Source organism: Coregonus clupeaformis, chromosome 25, assembly GCF_020615455.1.
Source record: "Coregonus clupeaformis isolate EN_2021a chromosome 25, ASM2061545v1, whole genome shotgun sequence".
NCBI classification, from domain to species: Eukaryota; Metazoa; Chordata; class Actinopteri; order Salmoniformes; family Salmonidae; genus Coregonus; species Coregonus clupeaformis.
The window spans coordinates 26,652,165-26,666,794 of record NC_059216.1 but is presented as its reverse complement, the minus strand read 5'-3'; positions in this window follow the sequence as shown (position 1 = coordinate 26,666,794).

Sequence of the window (14,630 nt, the reverse complement as noted above, 5' to 3'; positions counted from 1 at the left end):
GAATTGCAATTAATTGCAAAGTCCCTCTTTGCCATGAAAATGAACTTAATCCCCAAAAAACATTTCCACTGCATTTTAGCCCTGCCACAAAAGGACCAGCTGACATCATGTCAGTGATTCTCTCGTTAACACAGGTGAGAGTGTTGACGAGGACAAGGCTGGAGATCACTCTGTCATGCTGATTGAGTTAGAATAACAGACTAGAAGCTTTTTAAGGAGAGTGGTGCTTGAAATCATTGTTCTTCCTCCGTTAATCATGGTTACCTGCAAGGAAACACGTGCCGCCATCATTGCTTTGCACAAAAAGGGCTTCACAGGCAAGGATATTGCTGCTAGTAAGATTGCACCTAAATCAACCATTTATCGGATCATCAAAAACTTCAAGAAGAGAGGTTCAATTGTTGTGAAGAAGGTGTCGTGTATTGGGATTATGCCTTTGTTAAATGTTTTTCTTGAAGAAATGGAATGTTGTTTATGTTAGGTCAGATGTAGCCGTTTGGAGGGTGACGCCCCAGGGGAGACTGGTGATTGGCCAGAAGAGGGAGCCACCCATCTTTTTGCATTGTTTATAAATAGGGGCTAGACAAAGAAAGGGCAGAACGGCCATTGCAATCTGGGACGCCGTTCTCCGGATGTCATGACATCTGTCACTTATGCTGAAGCTTGTGATATGAATAAACCTTATGATCCAAGTTCAGTATGAGCGGACTCCTTTGTTCATCAGCAATAATTGCCACCATTCACCCGATACGACAAATGGCGCCCAACGTGGGGCTGGTCTGCAAATCTCCTTTGCTTCATGCGTAGCCGCCAAGCTAACTCGGTCTGAAGTGCCAGAAAAGGGTGAGTTTTCCTCACAGATTGTTAGTTTGGATGCTATGTGATTGTACACTGGAGAGATGTACCATTACGACCGTGCCTCGTGTGGCGTTATTGCTGATAACTGGGGGTCTGGCTAATCATTATCAATTGTTGCACTGGTAGACAGGGCAAAAGGGGGGAGAGTAGGCTTGGAATTTTAGAGCAATCGATGGTAGAGATTAAGGCAGATATTGGCAGAATAAAGTCAGGAATACGTATGCAATTAGAGCATTGTGAATCTGTTAAAGACCTCGAAACGAGGCGACTCCTTAGGAGTGGGCCATAAATCCGGGCAACGCGCTAGGTGTGGTCAGGTTGGTTCTAGGAACCATGAGGTGGACGGGTTATATTGTATGTTATGCTCATCTTATAGTCGACGGGTTATTCGTTTGGGGTAACCGCTCATATAATTATCCAGAACTCACGGCAGCATAAAGTTAGCAGGGGATAAATGGACAATGATTTAGGCACAATGCAGGTTACTTAGGGCGTGGTAGGCCACAGTTAGCTAAAGGCTAAGGCTAATGTTAATGCTAAATGGGAGTGTGGTTCATGCTACATGGTACATAGCGGCTAATGCTAATTGTGTTGCGTGCTACATGCTAACGGGTGTCCTTAGAGGGCCATTGCGATGGACTAAGCCTCTTAAAATATGTATGTGTGTGTAGAATTCAGAGTTCTACGCAAATGTGAGCTCTGTTATGTGTAATTGTGTGAGTATAAGGTATAAAATAGTGAAGCTGTAGCGTAATGCTATCGTTCTATTGTCTGGGAATCGTATCATTGAATGCATTTGCGCATGCGTTTAATTTTATGACACTACACTACAAAACGTGGGAGTTGTAGTTTATGGCACGAGATTATGAGACGTTGGGTTCCGGTACTAAAACTACAAAACGTTGTTTAGTAAAACTACAACACGGGATTGTGGGTAACGTGTCATATTTCTGTGGGGTTGCGTGCTCAGGAAGAGACAGAGAGACACAGACGAGGGAACAAAGAGGAGAGATTTTAACACGAATCTTATCGTTTTAAAGCGGCTGATGGTTAAAGATGAAACTTGTTTTGTGACCTATTGAATTTATAAATTAAATATATGTTGACGGAGTATAATGAATTAAATTAAATGACGGATTAAAATAAAATAAAAATGTTTTTGAGCGATCTATTTAGTCCTGAGTTGATTCTTAGAGCGAATGTGAACGAAGGAATGTTGAATATGGTTGAGATAACTCAGTGATTGCAGTAACTACTAAAATCTTTTTGTGTCTCTGTTCTTTTGTCATATGAGAGGAGCAATGGAGAGAGAAAGAGAGGGGGTGCTGACGTAGCGTCACGTGACGCGACAGGATCAAGTCAAAAAGGTTTTGGTGTTACAAAATCATCCCCTACAGGATATTTGATGTTATGACAATTTCACATAGGCTTGGCAAATACTATTTCATTAAAAATTGCATTTTGGAGGCTATGTGCATCACTGGGGTTGATTGGAGGTGTGTTGGGAATCAAGGACTGACATTATTCTGTAAATTTAAGATAATTAGGTGCTTATAGAGCAAGGGGTTTATGGGAATTGGAGTAATGGTAGGGTTACAGGCTTTGTTTATGGGTATTGTGGTCTGAAGTTGACTACTTGCATTTGATGGGTTGTGGTAAGATAGCCACCACTAATTGATAAATTATGTAGAAATAAAAAATTTGTTTTAATTATTCATAATTTTTAATTGATTTTTTAATTGATTTTTTATTTTAATTGGAAATGGTTTTTGATAAAGAATTTAATTGAATTTTTTCATATTCATATTTTTATTGATTTGGGTTGTTAGGTTATATTAAAAATTAAAGGGGGGAAGCCATAGGCTATATAGTCTAAAATAAAATAATTCACGATAAAGGAATATAAAAGGGTTGTTACAATGGGGAGAAAGGACAGCAAGGCTATGAAGGGGATTACACCGGTTGATATGGAAAAAATAGTAATCCTTTAACTAAAGTAGTGCTAGGTTATCCGGCAAATGAAACAAAAGGTGCCCTTCATTCTCAAACACAAACTGATAAAAGATTCCAGCGATAAGATAAACAACGGTATAGAGAAGGCGACAGGAAAACTAATGGCAGAAGTTAGTACACCTTTCTCACATACGGATTCAGCAAAAAGACACCCACCTTACGAGAAGGAAGTAGAGCTTAGGGATGTTTATCCTCAGCTTCCAGTGATCATCCAGCAGGGTGATTGTTGCATCGGAGAGGAAGATGAACGAATAATAGATAGAGGACAAGCAGAAACGACCAGAAAGATGAATCCAAAACTCCAGAAGGAAGAAAATGAGATGTCTGGAAGAGAAGAGTGAGGTTAAGGAAGAAGATGATGAAGATGAAGATCAGAGTGATTGAGAAGAGATCATGGGTGGATATGACTCTGTGATCAGAAGGAAGTTGGCAAGAGAGGAAAGAAGGATACTAGAGATTTGATCTCTGATGGAAGTTGAAGGAAGAAGGATACAAGAGATTCGAGTTCAGATGAAGACAGCGATAAAGAGGAGAATAAAGGTGCTGTGTATTCAAAAGGAGTTTATCCTACAAGGACTGGCACAGAAGAATAGTAAGAAGATGATGGAAGATGATGATATTTCGAGGATAGAACTTAGAATATAAGCTTTTGAAGAATACTGATATGTCAACAACAAAGAACAGGATGAAGAAACTCTCAAACTCAATCATACAACTGGTGGAGAAGAGAAGCTTTGGTTATGAAGAATCAGAGTGAACCAAATCAACAATCACTGTTACAGCTTCAACTGAACAAGATCAAATGCAATTGTACCAGTCACCAAGGGGGGTACCAGGTGTTCCATATCCACAGCCAGTTTCTGGACAGACACAGAATTGGAGAGGAAGAGGACGAGAAGGCTTAGAAGGAGGAGGAAGATTTCAGCTACACTTCCAGCAACTTTCAGAAGACTGTTATAATTATGGACAGGTTGGTCACTTTACCTGTGAGTGCAACAAGTCAGGAGGAAACAACAGAGAACATTTTTAAGGAAGATACAGGGGCCAGTCAAGATCACCTGTTCTCCAGGTGAACCCTAAGGATTCTAGAGGTGTCTAGAAGATACGAAGGGGGGTGTCAGCTGATAGCACCGTTTAGAGTAGAAGAGAAAATATCTAACAATTGAAGTAAAAACAGAGGACTATGAGAGGTGAATAGGGGAAAAACTTATCTGTGTTGAGCCTAAAGAGGTTAAACATCTCACTATGTAAAATTAATTAATTAGGATAGGGATTTGAGGTAGTAAAACAGTTAATTACTCTTAGGGAACCAATTGAGCTATGCTATAAGAACTCAAAGAGAAATTAAAATAGACATACTAATATTAAAAAATATACCTATTGCATTGTTGGGAAGAGATGCATTGTTTAAATTGAATTGTACAATAAGATGTACACTAAATGGCTGTCTGGTAGAAGATTTTAAAAAAGTAGGGTTTTTGGGAATCATATTTGCTTAAAAAGGTAATATCATAGGAAGGATGATAATCTATTAGACTGCCTATTAGACAATCTGTCTGTAAAATAAAGTTAAAAGGGGTGACTGTTATTCTGGGTTACATTCTTACACCAAGAGATTTCAGGCTAGGCTAAAAGGTGTTTAGTCGTTTGCCAAGTCTGTGTGTAAAGAAGTCAGAAGCAGGTGGGGACTTCCCAATCACATATCCTAAAAATTTGGTGGTAAAGGGATTTGGTGAATAAATCAGTGGAAAAGGTTTTTAAAGGTTAGGAGAAAAGATTAGATCAAAAAGTTAGGAGAACTAGGTTGAAGGAACTCTAAGACAGTAAGCTAAGTTTCAAAGTTAGTAGTAAGAGAGAGAGAACAGTGGTGAAGGACACTTTAGAGTAGGGAGATCAAGGTAATTATAGGTGTATTTTTATAATCAAAAGTTTGAGAGGTAGGACTGAGAGTTGGGAAAAAGTGACACTAGTGATGATAGATGGAAGTACAAGCAAAGAGTTCAAAGCTTTGGGGAAACTAGATGAAGTAACTAAGGACATTAACACTTCAGTCTATTATAACAACAGTGAGAAGCAATTTAACTCTTTCAACATGGATAGTTATTAAAGCCATAAATATATTGCATTTGATTATAAGGGAACCAATAGCTCCAGCACCAATTTTAGGGGGAAAAATACTTATTAGGGTTAGGATGGGGACGTTCCTCCCACATGGAGAGATAATTATGGAGAAGAAGTATTGTTATCAGGACCAGAAGTAGAAGCAAGCTGTTGCACCTAATCAAAGGAGATATAGTTTAGACAACAATATGAAGTGGAAGAGGGTTATGAGTGACTGTTCACTTATTTGGCGTAATGATACAGAGAAAGATCAGGGAGAATATGTGTACTTATCTAGTGCAAGCAGTAACATTTGTTCCGGTTAAGAATTATTGGTTAAAAGACTATGTAATTCATAAAGTAACGCTTATGATGGAAGATTTGAAGTCTGTTGAAGTTTCCACAGTCACCGAGGGAGTTCAGGAGAAGTAGATTACAGTAGTCACTCCAACAGTAAATAATGCACATAGGATATCGGTAGCTTTCCTACTAGAAATAATTAAGGTTGATACATCAACTAGATCAACTACTTTAATGGTAACTTTGGAAGGGATTAATGATACGATGGCAATAGCAAATGTAGGAAGTATGACACCGACAACAACTTTTCTGAAATTAAAGGGGGTAGCAAGAAGGACTCAGGGGTTTATGTTACGGATGGAGAGTGCTGTCAATGATAGTACGAATAGGGTTAAAATAGGAGAACAGATAGTAGTAGAGAGAATATAGATTAATCATGGAGGTACAGGATGAGGTCTTTGATTTTAATGACGGACAAGGAGAGGTATCTGATCAGTACCGCTCGTTAGGGAAGAGAGAAACTAAATGGAGTGGTTTGATTCTTCTGTTGTGAAAATTAGAGATAGATGGGCAGGTTCCAGCAGCTCATTCTGTAAGATCAGTGAGGGATCTTGAGGGTCCATGTCTGTTGAGAATTCCAGTCAAACATTTTAGAGACGGTCGCTCGACCTCTATCAAGTATGTGTCAATCTTATGCTTTGTCATGACTGTGGTATCAGCAACAGTCAGTAACAGATAAAATAATGTAAGTTGTCAAAACATTTGTTTAAGCCTAGGTTTAGGTGTTATTGGGTTAAGTGAATTAACTTGTGTGCATTTGTTAGATGGGAAGTAAAATCAGGTAACAGCGAACCCTGGAGCATTGGAGGTGAAAGCAGTGAGGGCTAAAAATTGTTTTTGTTCTAATAAAACATATGATGTAAAGGGTATGTTCATGGGAATATCAGATTGTGATGATTATATGATGACTTTGGATAAGCATGAACATAAGGTTAGAGATGACAAATATAATGTAACTTTTTATGTACCAGTTAGTAAGAAGAGCAGGACTTTGATGGTTAAAAGATTAGCTTTTGCCTGACAATGTGACTATTGGGAATTTTAGAGATATTTGGAGGGTTTGTGGTGATAAAGCGTATATATTCTTACCCTATTGATGGACAGGATGTTGTTACATGTCAACGTTGAAGCTTCCATATGAGGTTTTACCATTATAAGAGGGGTAGCACCGGACACAGATAAATCTGAAGCTAGGTTTGAAATTGGATGAAAAGAGACATGGAGACATGTTATAGCCTTCAAGTCTATCATTGAAGGATGAATCTAAGGGAGAAGGGGGGACTTTTCCATAGTAGGGTGTAACATTTGGGAAGATCATATTGATAATGTTAGTTATACTTTGAGTCCAGATAGTTCAGATATTATCACTAGGGTTATATATGCATTGAAGAATATAAGGGATGCATTTGGTAGATCTGAAGGAGCGGAAGTCAGCGAAGACTTGGTTGCAAGATCAGGTAGGCCCAGTAGGGGCAGTGATGGTTCAGATTTTAGTTGCAGCTTTGATAGCACTGTGTGTGAGGTTTGTAATTTGTTACTGACCTTTGAGAAAGCTATGATATTGAGATAGGTTGGAGAGTGATGCCTGGAGACAACACTCAGATGCCGGTGTTGACTGTTCCTGATCTGGATGAAGATGGACAAGTGGAACTGAATGGATAAATATCATTTTTGATAATTTGATCATTTTTCAATTTTTTTTTTCAATATTAGGGTGATTTTAGTATGATTTTATGAATCAAAGGGGGGAAATGGTTAATGTGATACATACATCATTTATATATCATTTTTATATTCTTAGTTGATATTGATGTTCAATTTGAAAGTGTTGTTTTGCAAAAGATACTGTTTGGTCTTTTCTTTTCTTTCAGAAGCATTTGGGGGAACATGTGGAGATTGAAATACTCAAACAAGGACAATATGAAGGGACAATATGAAAGGACAATGACTGGAGGAGATGAAACAAGAAAGGTGTGGAGAGATTCCGATTCCATCATCAACAATCCATTGGAAGTCGAGACTACGGAGGAGATGAAGTGTAGTGGACTACATTCCAGTGTCTGCAATGAAATATAGACATATTTGCATGTGTAATACATAATTTGTGTCATATCCTTAGGGATTAATTTTTGTAGAAGGATATTTGATGTTATTGAATACATGTGGGGAACTTAGATGTTTTTGTTTATTTCGTGAATGCTTAGGGACAGGGAGTCTAGGCAGGGAGAGGTCCACTGTAGGGTCCAATGGGTTGACCAGCCTTAGAGTGGATATTTTTTGGATAGGATTTTGTTTGCAGGGGCTTACATGTGTATTTAATTGCATCATAGTTTCAAATGCATTTACATTGTTTATGAGTTTATCTGGAGTACCGAGGTGGTTGCCTGGGGCAGAGGGACCGTGAGAGAATTTTACTGTCTTGATTGATGGATGGATGGATAACGAAGGTTGCCGGACAGTTTTTCGCTCTTACACTCCATAAAGATTTGTTCATATTTCATAGTAATGTATTCACACTTCATAAACAGTTATTCATATTTCATAGAAAGGTATTTACACTCTAGAGAATAATGTTTTTGGTTTAATGTTAAAGATACTCAATAAGATAAATTGTCACTTGTCATAATCCTATTCTGTTTGTTTTCGAGACTGTTTAGTCTCGAAGGGGGGAAATGTCGTGTATTGGGATTATGCCTTTGTTAAATGTTTTTCTTGAAGAAATGGAATGTTGTTTATGTTAGGTCAGATGTAGCCGTTTGGAGGGTGACGCCCCAGGGGAGACTGGTGATTGGCCAGAAGAGGGAGCCACCCATCTTTTTGCATTGTTTATAAATAGGGGCTAGACAAAGAAAGGGCAGAACGGCCATTGCAATCTGGGACGCCGTTCTCCGGATGTCATGACATCTGTCACTTATGCTGAAGCTTGTGATATGAATAAACCTTATGATCCAAGTTCAGTATGAGCGGACTCCTTTGTTCATCAGCAATAATTGCCACCATTCACCCGATACGACAAAGGCTTCAGGGCGCCCAAGAAAGTCCAGCAAGCGCCAGGACCGTCTCCTAAAGTTGATTCAGCTGCGGGATAGGGGCACCACCAGTGCAGAGCTTGCTCAGGAATGGCAGCAGGCAGGTGTGAGTGCATCTGCACACACAGTGAGGCGAAGACTTTTGGAGGATGGCCTGGTGTCAAGAAGGGCAGCGAGGAAGCCACTTCTCTCCAGGAAAAACATCAGGGACAGACTGATATTCTGCAAAAGGTACAGGGATTGGACTGCTGAGGACTGGGGTAAAGTCATTTTCTCTGATGAATCCCCTTTCCGATTGTTTGGGGCATGCGGAAAAAGCTTGTCCGGAGAAGACAAGGTGAGTGCTGCCATCTGTCCTGTGTCATGCCAACAGTAAAGCATCATGTGTGGGGTTGCTTCTCAGCCAAGGGAGTGGACTCACTCACAATTTTGCCTAAGAACACAGCCATGAATAAAGAATGTTACCAACACATCCTCCGAGAGCAACTTCTCCCAACCATCCAAGAACAGTTTGGTGACGAACAATGCCTTTTCCAGCATTATGGAGCACCTTGCCATAAGGCAAAAGTGATAACTAAGTGGCTCGGGGAACAAAACATGGCCAGGAAACTCCCCAGACCTTAATCCCATTGAGAACTTGTGGTCAATCCTCAAAAGGCGGGTGGACAAACAAAAACCCACAAATTCTGACAAACTCCAAGCATTGATTATGCAAGAATGGGCTGCCATCAGTCAGGATATGGCCCAGAAGTTAATTGACAGCATGCCAGGGCGGATTGCAGAGGTCTTGAAAAAGAAGGGTCAACACTGCAAATATTGACTCTTTGCATAAACCTAATGTAATTGTCAATAAAAGCCTTTGACACTTATGGAATGCTTGTAATTATACTTCAGTATACCATAGTAACATCTGACAACAATATCTAAAAGCACTGAAGCAGCAAACTTTGTGAAGACCAATACTTGTGTCACTCTCAACTTTTGACCACGACTGTAGAGTCAATCACAGAGCCTACACAATCACAATATTACACATCAATGTGATTTTAATCCATGCTTGTACTAACTCATTCTTAGCTCTTTTGTCTTATTGTGTTGTGTTATAGCTTTTTTGTCTTCCCATTTAAATGCTGTCTTGCCCTCAGTGGAAGAGTTGAGCTCTTCTCCAACACCATCCATCCACGATGAGCACCTCAACTCATGCCTCATACCCTCATTTAATCGCTGTTGCGATCCCTTCCCAACACTGTGTAAGTAGCCCTCTCATTCCCATTCCCCATAATATTTTAATGTAAATGTCTTAATTAAATGTTTTAGGTTAAAATAATTTGTCTTTGACTATTTTTGAAACACGCTTTGTTGTCTCCATGTGGTCCGCGCCCATACCGTGGATCTCCCATCCTCCCAAAATGTTCAAGTCACCAGCCTCCAGTGGTTTATGCATTGTTTAAACTACTTAGGATAAGCAAATTGGCTTGTCCCAATAGTGATATGTAGAGTTGTAGTGACATGTTTTGGGGATTTAGAGATATCTATCTATTATTTTGAATGCTAGAAAGTGAACACAAGTATTTAATCAGTTGTATAGATCAATAAAAGCAAAGAAGGCTATTCAAATACCTGTTTTCTTTACTAGTATAATGTCTGTCCCTCAGTTTTATGTCATCGGTGTTACCGCCTTAAAAATCACTCATTACAAAGATATAAAAGAACCTTGAGCATTCCCTCCAGTGGCAAACTGTTATCGGGGGAGGGGTCTATATGAGCCAATCACACCCTTTCAGTACGTCATCAATTTCAGAATTACATTGATAATTTGGTGTGTCGGTAACTACCCTGTTTGTTAACGATATACTTTGACTACATCTCATTCATTACACATTTATAAGCATTTCATGAACATGTTATAACAGGTTCAACTGCATTATTAAAGGTTTATTACATATATCCATAGCATATCTGTAGTGCATTCATGACATGCTATGCAAGAGCTCATATATCTTAATAGATGTATCATTAATAAGAATGGCCACTCCATATCATTAACAATACAGCGTAGTGTCATCATTATGATTGTTCTCAAAAGTGTGCTTCTGCCATACTAGTGTTAGTGAATATGCCAATAGGCCAAACCACATTTTGAAAATTATACTGATATATAGCCTGTACCTGAAATGCACTGCAGACTTTATCAACTGTCAAGATCCCCACAGGTTTGAATCCTCAGGGTAAAGTTTAAGGATCAAATTGTATAACTCATTAACAGCCCTCCTCCACATCACAATAAAATTGGTCATACTGGTCTATAACACACATACAGTGCATTCGGAAAGTATTCAGACCCCTTGATTTTTTCAACATGTTGTTACTTTACAGCCTTATTCTAAAATTGATTTAAAAAATGTAATCCCTCATCAATCTACACACAATACCCCATAATGACAAAGCAAAAACAGGTTTTTAGAATTTTTTTCAAATTTATATTTCAAAACCCCCCTGGAAATATCACATTTACATAAGTATTCAGACCCTTTACTCAGTACTTTGTTGACACACCTTTGGCAGCAATTACAGCATCGAGTCTTCTTGTGTATGACGCTACAAGATTGGCACACCTGTATTTGGGGAGTTTCTCCCATTCTTCTCTGCACATCCTCTCAAACTCTGTCAAGTTGGATGGGGAGCATCGCTGCACAGCTATTTTCAGTTCTCTCCAGAGATGTTAGATCGGGCTCAAGTCCGGGCTCTGGCTGGGCCACTCAAGGACATTCAGAGACTTGTCCCGAAGCCACTCCTGCGTTGTCTTGGCTATGTGCTTAGGGTCGTTGTCCTGTTGGAAGGTGAACTTTCGCTCCAGTCAGAGGTCCTGAGCGCTCCGGAGCAGGTTTTGATCAAGGATCTCTCTGCACTTTGCTCCGTTAATTTTTCCCTCGATCCTGACTAGTCTCCCAGTCCCTGCCGCTGAAAACCATCCCCACACATGATGATGCCACCACCATGCTTCACCGTAGGGATGGTGCCAGGTTTCCTCCAGACGTGACTCTTGGCTTTCAGGCCAAAGAGTTCAATCTTGGTTTCATCAGACCAGAGAATGTTATTTCTCATGGTTAGAGTCCTTTACATGCCTTTTGGCAAACTCCAAGCGGGATGTCATGTGCCCTTTACTGAAGAGTTGCTTCCGTCTGACCACTCTACCATAAAGGCCTGATTGGTGGAGTGCTGCAGAGATGGTTGTCCTTCTGGAAGTTTCTCCCATCTCCACAGAGGAACTCTGAAGCCCTGTCAGAGTGACCATCGGATTGCTCCGTTTGGCCGGACGGCCAGCTCTAGGAAGAGTATTGGTGGTTCCAAGCTTCTTCAATTTAAGAATGATGGAGGCCACTGTGTTCTTGGGGACCTTCGATGCTGCAGAAATGTTTTGGTACCCTTCCTTCGACCTCATGGCTTGGTTTTTGCTCTGACATGCACTGTCAACTGTGGGACCTTATATAGACAGGTGTGTGTGCCTTTCCAAATCATGTCCAATCGATTGAATTTACCACAGGTGGACTCCAATGAAGTTGTAGAAACATCTCAAGGATGATCAATGGAAACAGGATGCACCTGAACTCAATTTTGAGTCTCATAGCAAAGGGTCTGAATATTTATGTAAATAAGGTATTTAAAATAAAAAAATTGTAATACATTTGCAAAAATATCTAAAAACCTGTTTTCAATTAGTTATTATGGGGTATTGTGTGTAGATTGATGAAGGAAAACAATAATTTAATCAATTTTAGAATAAGGCTGTAACGTAACAAAATGTGGAAAAAGTCAAGGGGTCTGAATTCTTTCCGAATGCGCTGTATGAAGGGTCTATGTATGAATTATATGCAGTCAAATGACTGTCATTTCTATTTTCCCATTTTATAAAGCATCTATAAACATTCTTCACTTAAAAGTAAAATAATACAGACACCGCACAGGATGTTTAAGGAAATATGAACACTCGGTAATAAAACTCAAACAATTGGTTAACAATGTTATTTTATTATTCTAAGTCTTACATTGTACTTATGCACATTACAAACCTTTTAAAACAGGACAAAATGTTGCTTTTGTATTTCGTGTGGTTTTTTGTTTTGGCTGCAGACAGGGAAAGAGGTCAGTGTGACATCACTTCCTAGTGGTGACAGCCCAGGATTTTTTATTAAATGGTGAACAAAAATATGAACTAGCTAAATATTTCATTAGTTGGTTTTTTTGTGTGACAATTCTGTAGATGCAAGATGTCAACGGGAAGTGACATTTCACTGACCTCTTACTCACACTCTCCTGCGCAGCCAAAATGGAATCAACATGATGTTTCTGTCCTGTTTTTATAAGGTTTGTAAAATGCAAAAGTGAAATGAACTAGCATTGTTAAGTAAATGTTTAATTCATTTTATGACGATGTTGTAAGTTTATTTTACCAAGTTGGTAAAGCGTGTTGACATTGTGCCAAGGGCTTAGCTAACAGCTAGCTAGCCAGCTAAATACACGAGTCAATAATGGGAGAATGCTATCTAGCTTTACCACCCTGTGTTAGTACATTTTACTCACTAAAATAGTTATTGCTATTAGTCTGAAATGGGGAACTGCATTTGAATGGTTTGAATATGAATCTTTGTAAGCTGAAGTCAATAGATATGTGAAGATGGCGCCGGAGAGGAAAGCTGCCGTTTTATGGACTCTTAACCAACCGTGCTATTTTGTGTGTTTGTGTGTTTTTTCGCATTGTTTGTAACTTATTTTGTACATAATGTTAATGCTACCGTCTCTTATGACCGAAAAGAGCTTCTGGACATCAGAACAGCGATTACGCACCTTGAACTAAACAAATCATTTTTCTTTAATGAGTCGGATGAGAGCAGAAGGAGATTGGGGTGCTTGGTAAGGAGCCGGTGACGAGTGGCTAATCTGCCTTTGCCATCGACGCTATTGTCCAATTTACAATCGCTTGATAATAAAGTGGACGACCTACAGGCACGAATATACTACCAACGGGACATTAAAAACTGTAATATCTTATGTTTCACTGAGTAGTGGCTGAACGAAGACATGAATAACATACAGCTGGCGGGTTATACACTGTATCGGCAGGATAGAACAGCAGCCTCTGGTAAGACCAGGGGTGGCGGTCTGTGTATATTTGTAAACAACAGCTGGTGCACGATATCTAAGGAAGTCTCAAGGTTTTGCTCGCCTGAGGTAGAGTATCTCATGATAAGCTGTAGACCACACTATCTACCAAGATAGTTTTCATCTATATTCTTTGTAGCTGTCTATTTACCACCACAAACCGATGCTGTCACTAAGACTGCACTCAATTAACTGTGTACAGCCATAAGGAAACAGGAAAATGCTCATCCAGAGGCGGCACTCCTAGTGGCCGGGGACTTTAATGCAGGGAAACTTAAATCCGTTCTACCTCATTTCTACCAGCATGTTAAATGTGCAACCAGAGGGAAAAAAACTCAAGACCACCTTTACTCCACACACAGAGACGCGTACAAAGCTCTCCCTCGCCTTCCATTTGGCAAATCTGACCATAAATCTATCCTCCTGATTCCTGTTTACAAGCAAAAACTAAAGCAGGAAGCACCAGTGACTCGGTCAATATAAAAGTGGTCAGATGAAGCAGATGCTAAGCTACAGGACTGTTTTGCTAGCACAGACTGGAATATGTTCCGGGATTCTTCCGATGGCATTGAGGAGTACACCACATCAGTCACTGGCTTCATCAATAAGTGCATTGATGACATCGTCCCCACAGTGACTGTACTTACATACCTCAACCAGAAGCCATGGATTACAGGCAACTTCCGCACTAAGCTAAAGGGTAGAGCTGCCGCTTTCAAGGAACGGGACTCTAACCCGGAAGCTTATAAGAAATCCCGCTATGCCCTCCGACGAACCATCAAACAGGCAAAGCATCAATACAAGACTAAGATCGAATCGTACTACACCGGCTCCGACGCTCGTCAGATGTGGCAGGGCTTGCAAACTATTACAGACTACAAAGGGAAGCACAGCCGCGAGCTGCCCAGTGACACGAGCCTACCAGACGAGCTAAATTACTTCTATGCTGGCTTCGAGGCAAGTAACACTGAAACATGCATGAGAGCATCAGCTGTTCCGGACGACTGTGTGATCACGTTCCCCGTAGCCGATGTGAGTAAGACCTTAAACAGGTCAACATTCACAAGGCCGCAGGGCCAGACGGATTACCAGGACGTGTACTCCGAGCAT